The following is a 6,692-nucleotide window of genomic DNA, read 5'->3' on the forward strand; positions in this document are numbered from 1 at the left end:
GTTCAGTGTGTGAACATTTCATTCCATTAAGGCTTTTCCCCTACAAAATAATACTATGATGCTCCTGAAATAATAACAACCTGAATCAGTGAACAATATTGAAGTAAAGTCTGGCCAATGGTCATTTACTTTGTGTCCCTGACGTAAGTGTACACATTCCTGTGTGCTGTATGTGCTGTATGTACTGTATGTGCTGTATGTACTGTATGTGCTGCGTGTGCTGTGTGTGCTGTATGTGCTGCGTGTGCTGCGTGTGCTGTATGTGCTGCGTGTGCTGCGTGTGCTGTGTGTGCTGCGTGTGCTGCGTGTGCTGCATGTGCTGCGTGTGCTGTATGTGCTGTATGTACTGTATGTACTGTATGTGCTGCGTGTGCTGTATGTGCTGCGTGTGCTGCGCGTGCTGCGTGTGCTATGCAACGTGTGCACATGGTTGGACATTTATTAGTAATACTCAGGAAAGTAAACTTCTGTGCAGAATTCTGTAAAGAGAGCCTGGAATTCTGTGCAGTGGCTGGAGGTTGCAAATATTCTGACCAAACTGTTCTTCTCAGTGATTCAATGACAGAAGTTGCAACACGGGGCATCACAGTGGTGCAGCGGGTAGAGCTGCTGCCTCACAGCACCAGAGACCCCGGTTCCATCCTGACTACGGGTGCTGCCTGGACACTGCCTTGTTCGTTCTCCCTGTAATCGCGTATGTTTTCTCCGGTTTCCTCCCACACTCCAAAGACGTGCAGGTTTGTAGGTTAATTGGCTTTGGTAAAAATTGTAAATTGTCCCCAGTGTGTAGGATAGCGTAAGTGTACAAGGATCACGGGTCAGCATGGACGCGGTGGGCTGAAGGGCCTGTTTCTGAGCTGCATCTCTGCATGAACAGCGGCAACAACTAGAGAGCGGTCCTGAGCTGCCATCTACCTCACTGGAGACCCTCAGACTATCTTTAATCAGACTTTACTGGGCTTTACCTTGCATTAAACGTTATTCCCTTTATCATGTATCTGTACACTGTGGACGGCTCGATTGTAATCATGGGGACATGACTTGAGAATTAAGGGACTGAAGTTTAGGGGTAACATGAGGGGGAACTTCTTTACTCAGAGAGTGGTAGCTGTGTGGAATGAGCTTCCAGTGAAGGTGGTGGAGGCAGGTTCGTTTTTATCATTTAAAAATAAATTGGATAGTTATATGGATGGGAAAGGAATGGAGGGTTATGGTCTGAGCGCAGGTATATGGGACTAGGGGAGATTATGTGTTCGGCACGGACTAGAAGGGTCGAGATGGCCTGTTTCCGTGCTGTAATTGTTATATGGTTATATGTATTGTCTTTCCACTGACTGGTTAGCACGCAACAAAAGCTTTTCACTGTACCTCAGTACATGTGACAATAAACTAAACTAAACTAATGTTACAGGGCACCAGAGGACGTTGCATAGACAATAGACAATAGGTGCAGGAGTAGGCCATTCGGCCATTCAAGCCAGCACCACTGGACAACATACTGGCCAACACTGATGGGTGACTTTCCAAGTCAGACAAGACTTTCTCGAAGGTACACAAAAATGCTGGAGAAACTCAGCGGGTGCAGCAGCATCTATGGAGCGAAGGAAATTCCTTCGCTCCATAGATGCTGCTGCACCCGCTGAGTTTCTCCAGCATTTTTGTGTACCTTCGATTTTCCAGCATCTGCAGTTCCTTCTTGAAGACTTTCTGGATGAGTGTGCAGTACCTCATTATACCACACCGTGGTGCTGCTGAGCAGCTGCACTCTGCACTCTGAGCGCTTTGTATTAGGTTCTGTGGCCAAATGGTCATCGTGACCTCTGTGTACAGACGGCTCCACTGGGCAGGGGCAGGGGCAGGGGCAGGGGCAGGTGAATGACACTCCCACTGGAACAGTCTACTGGGCGTTACAGTCAGTGGCATGGAGCCCACTCTGTCTGAACAGCGAGACATCGTGTCCCTGAGGAAGTTAGATCAATTATTCACAGCTTCGGGTCTCATAGACTGATACAGCACGGAAACAGGCAGCTTGGCCCAACTTGCCCACACTGGCCAACATGGGGAGGGGAGGAAGGGGGGGGCTGTTATGTGCAGACATTCACATGAGACGATAAGCCGTCCGTACATCTATCCTCTCCAAAGGACATAAAAGACCCTGACCTGTGGGGAATTCCCCAGTGTCCGAGCTTCAGGCAGCTGTTTCACACTGAAGAAGGGTCTCGACCCAAAACATCACCCATTCCTTCTCTCCAGAGATGCTGCCTCTCCCGCTGAGTTACTCCAGCACTCTGTGCCAGTCTTTCTGTGCATGCTGCTGTATTCTAACCATGCAAGGGCAGGATTAGCAGTGTGGAAAGAGCCAAGTGATCAATGAATCCCATGAGGAGCTCCACGCTTTCACTTGTCAAAATATCAAGAGTCATTTTGCTAAAATGAAGAGGTCATATCTTCAGTGAATGCATTTGGTAATCGCCACATTAACAGGAACAGAGGTTTAAAATACAAGACGTCTTGTGTGCGCTGTCAGTTATTGAGGCATACACCACTGAACATCAATTATCACAGATGATGTTCTTCATCGCTGTGTGCGTGTGAGACCAGATTAAAATTTGTCAGCGTTCAGTGATGAAAAAGAAATGCAATCCTGCCAAATCATTAAGTATAATTGTGCTTTTACCTCGAGTAATACTGAGCTGTGTGAGAGAATGCCACAGGAGATCCTTGTTCCCTGTGGCTCTCAAACAGTACAACTCCTCCCCTTGTGTTGTGGGGTAAACTGAGACTGACTCCCCCCCCCCCCCACCCCAATCTTTGCACATCACCCAATCTTTTCTACTCGTTACTTTAATTTCATGTATTTTGTGTTTTTATGACTGTTGGCCGATCAATCTCCCCCTTGGGATAAATAAAGATCTACTGTATCGTATCACAGATGTTTGAGGACATCCATGGATGGGGAATGGTGCATCTCCTCCTGTTCTCCAAGGCACATGTTCCTGATCCTTTCTGTATCTGCTTCCGACAACCAGACAGTTTTATGCTCGAGCTTATTAACAGATACAGACTCTGCTTTTTAGTGGGAACAAGGAAGTGCAGATGCTGGTTTACACAAGATGACAATGTGGATAAAGTGAAAGGGATGTATTCAAGAGAGAGTTAGATTTAGCTTTTTTTTTTTTTTTTTTTTAAATCAAAAATATATATTCAAATATTAAAATTGTATTTACAATACAATAAAACAAAACACCACCATAATACAAGATGAACAAATATGCTAATCAACTGCTAAACAACTATATTACAATCCTTGTCAAGGATACATTCAACCCCCCTCGGTGCCCAGCGGTCGCGGAACTCCCTCAGGGTGCCCGTAGACAGGGCGTATTCCCTTTCCATCCGCACCCGGGCACGGACGTACCCCCGGAAAAGGGGCAGGCAGCCGGCTCGGGTAGAGCCCTCCACCGTCTGGCGCCGTGACTCGCGGATGGCCAGCTTGGCCAGGCCCAGGAGCAACCCAACCAGGACATCTTCAGCCCTACCCTCTGCCCTACGCACAGGGTGTCCAAAGATGAGGATGGTGGGTGAAAAATGCAGCCAGAAGGCAAGGAGCAGCCCCTTTAGATATTCAAACAGTGGCTGCAGCCTCACGCACTCCATGTACACGTGGTACACAGACTCTTCCAGCCCGCAAAAGTGGCAGGCGGCTGGCGAGTCTGTGAACCGTGAGAGAAACAGGTTGCAGGGAACACCTCGGTGCAATACCCTCCACCCCAGGTCCCCAATGTAGAGGGGGAGAATCCCTGCGTAGAGGGACCCCCACCGGGGGCCTCCCTCGCGACCGGAAGGCAACACCGACCGCCACTTGGTGTCCGGACGGTGGACCAGGGCGAGGAAGTGCAGGGTGTGGAGGAGGAGCCTGTACAGGACACGCCTCCCTGCGCTTAGATTTAGCTCTTAGGGCTAATGGAATCAAGGGATATGGGGAGAAAGCAGGAACGGGGTACTGATTATGGATGATCAGCCGTGATCATATTGAATGGCAGTGCTGGCTCAAAGGGCCGAATGGCCTACTCCTGCACCCATTTTCCATGTTTCATGTTCTATGTTCTAAGATAGACACAAAAAGTTGGAGTAACTCAGCTGAAGACTCTGGTCTGAAGAAGGGTTTCAACACGAAACGTCACCCATCCTTCTCTCCAGAGATGCTGCCTGTCCCGCTGAGTTACTCCAGCTTTTTGTGTCTATCTTCGGTTTAAACCAGGGTCTGCAGTTCCTTCCTACACACAAAGTGGAAGAGCCTGTTTCAGTTTTGAACACCACTGTGATTCCAAGAAACATCAAATGTTAGAACCTTGAGCAAAGAAACAAAGAGCTGGAGTAACTCAGTGAATCAGGCAGCATCTGTGGGGGGAATATTCTGGCTCTGGATCAGACTGGAAAAGGGTCCCGACCCCAATGTATCGTCTGTCCCTTCCATCCACAGATGCTGCCTGACCTGCACTTTGTGTTGTGCTGGCCCTGGAACCCATGGACAGCGGCTGGTCTGTGGACAGAGGCTGGTCAGTGGACAGAGGCTGGTCAGTGGACAGAGGCTGGTCTGTGGACAGAGGCTGGTCAGTGGACAGAGGCTGGTCAATGGACAGAGGCTGGTCTGTGGACAGAGGCTGGTCAGTGGACAGGCTGGTCAGTGGACAGGCTGGTCAATGGACAGAGACTGGTCAGTGGACAGGCTGGTCAGTGGACAGGCTGGTCAATGGACAGGCTGGTCAGTGGACAGGCTGGTCAATGGACAGAGACTGGTCAGTGGACAGGCTGGTCAGTGGACAGGCTGGTCAATGGACAGGCTGGTCAGTAGACAGGCTGGTCAATGGACAGGCTGGTCAGTAGACAGGCTGGTCAATGGACAGGCTGGTCAGTGGACAGGCTGGTCAGTGGACAGCGACTGGTCAATGGGCAGTGTCTGGTCAGTGGACAGCAAGGGGCCTGGGGAGAGGGAGGAATGATAGGAAGAAAGCTGTCAGCTGGAGTGGCTGATTTACACTTCACCTTCACTAATATGTGGTGTGGAGGCAAGTCGACCAAGATTTACAGCAACGTTCAGAATAGAAATCACGCACACACGACAAATCCCCAGACATCACAAACCTCTGTCATCAAATCCTCCTTAATCCCGCCTGTATAGTTTTCATTATTCACTGCTCTGGACCCTGGTTTCATGTTAATCTGCTTTTGTTGGCTCACTATAATAATACCGAGCACCTGTTGAAAATGTCCATGATCTGCTCATTGGACAAAAATAAAATCTTGTGTGTTAAATCAGAAGTCTTATTGCTGCCTTTTAAAGTTGAGAATCTGGGCGATCTATTTCCATCAGACAATGTCACCACATATACAATAGGCTGTGTTATACAAGGACTGGCTGACTACATTAGCTAGCTACTAACCTTTGGTATTTCAGCGAGCTAGAGTCATTTTGGCAGAGAAGGAGGCCATTTGGCCCATCGGGTCTATACTGACATGTTGTTGAGCATCACAGGCAGATCCATTGTCTTGTGTAGGAAGATACTGCTGGTTTACACCAAAGATTGACACAGAGTGCTGGAGTAGCTCACTGGGATGGGCAACATCTCTGGAGAGAAGGAATGGGTGACATTTGAGGTTGAGGCCCTTCTTCAGACTTCTCCAGCAATGCTGCACGGAGTTTGCACGTTCTCTCTGCGATCGTGTGGGTTCTCGTCTGGGCTGCTCCGATGTTTGGTTAATTGTGCCAACTGTGTCGGAAGTGGATGGAAGAGTGAACGTAGAACTAGACTGCATGGGTGATCAATGGTTGGCATGGACTCGTTGGGCCGAAGGGCCTGTTTTGCCTGCTGTATCTCTAAACTGAACTGAAAACACATTGAACGAGCTGCCAGCTCTTTAACAGAGCTGTCCGTTCATTCGCCCAGCCGGCACCACATATCACTCTTCAAGTATTTAGCCAATTCCCTCATGAATGTCCCTGTAGGATTGTCCTTGCCACTCATTCTGTTCCAACCTGGCACACTCCGCAAGGCACTGAAGGCCACAAGACATTGTCTGAGCAAGCAGAGTCCAGGCTGGGATAGAGTGGATGTGGAGAGGATGTTTCCACTAGTGGGAGAGTGTAGGACTAGAGGGCACAGCCTCAGAATTAAAGGACATTCCTTTAGGAAGGAGATGAGGAGGAATTTGTTTAGTCAGAGGGTGGTGAATCTGTGGAATTCATTGCCACAGACGGCTGTGGAGGCCAAGACAGTGGATATTTTTAAGGCAGAGATAGACAGATTCTTGATTAGTATGAGGTGTGAATTGTGAAGGCAGAGGAAGGAATAGAGGATGGTTAGAGGGAAGGGGAGGTGAAGGGACAAATGGGTGTGAGTCCAGGGGGGGGGGGGGCACAAGGAAGAGGGGGGGTAGAAGAACAAGGATGTTGCCAGGACTCGAGGCGTGATCTATATGGAGAGGTTGGGCAGGCTAGGACTTTATTCCTTGAAGCAATAGACAATAGGTGCAGGAGGTTCCATTCGGCCCTTCGAGCCAGCACCGCCATTCAATGTGATCATGGCTGATCATCCCCAATCAGTACCCCGTTCTTGCCTGCTCCCCATATCCCTTGACTCCGCTATCTTTAAGAGCCCTATCTAGCTCTCTCTTGAAAGCATCCAGAGAAC

The sequence above is a fragment of the Amblyraja radiata genome, chromosome 38, assembly GCF_010909765.2.
Source record: "Amblyraja radiata isolate CabotCenter1 chromosome 38, sAmbRad1.1.pri, whole genome shotgun sequence".
Taxonomy (NCBI): domain Eukaryota; kingdom Metazoa; phylum Chordata; class Chondrichthyes; order Rajiformes; family Rajidae; genus Amblyraja; species Amblyraja radiata.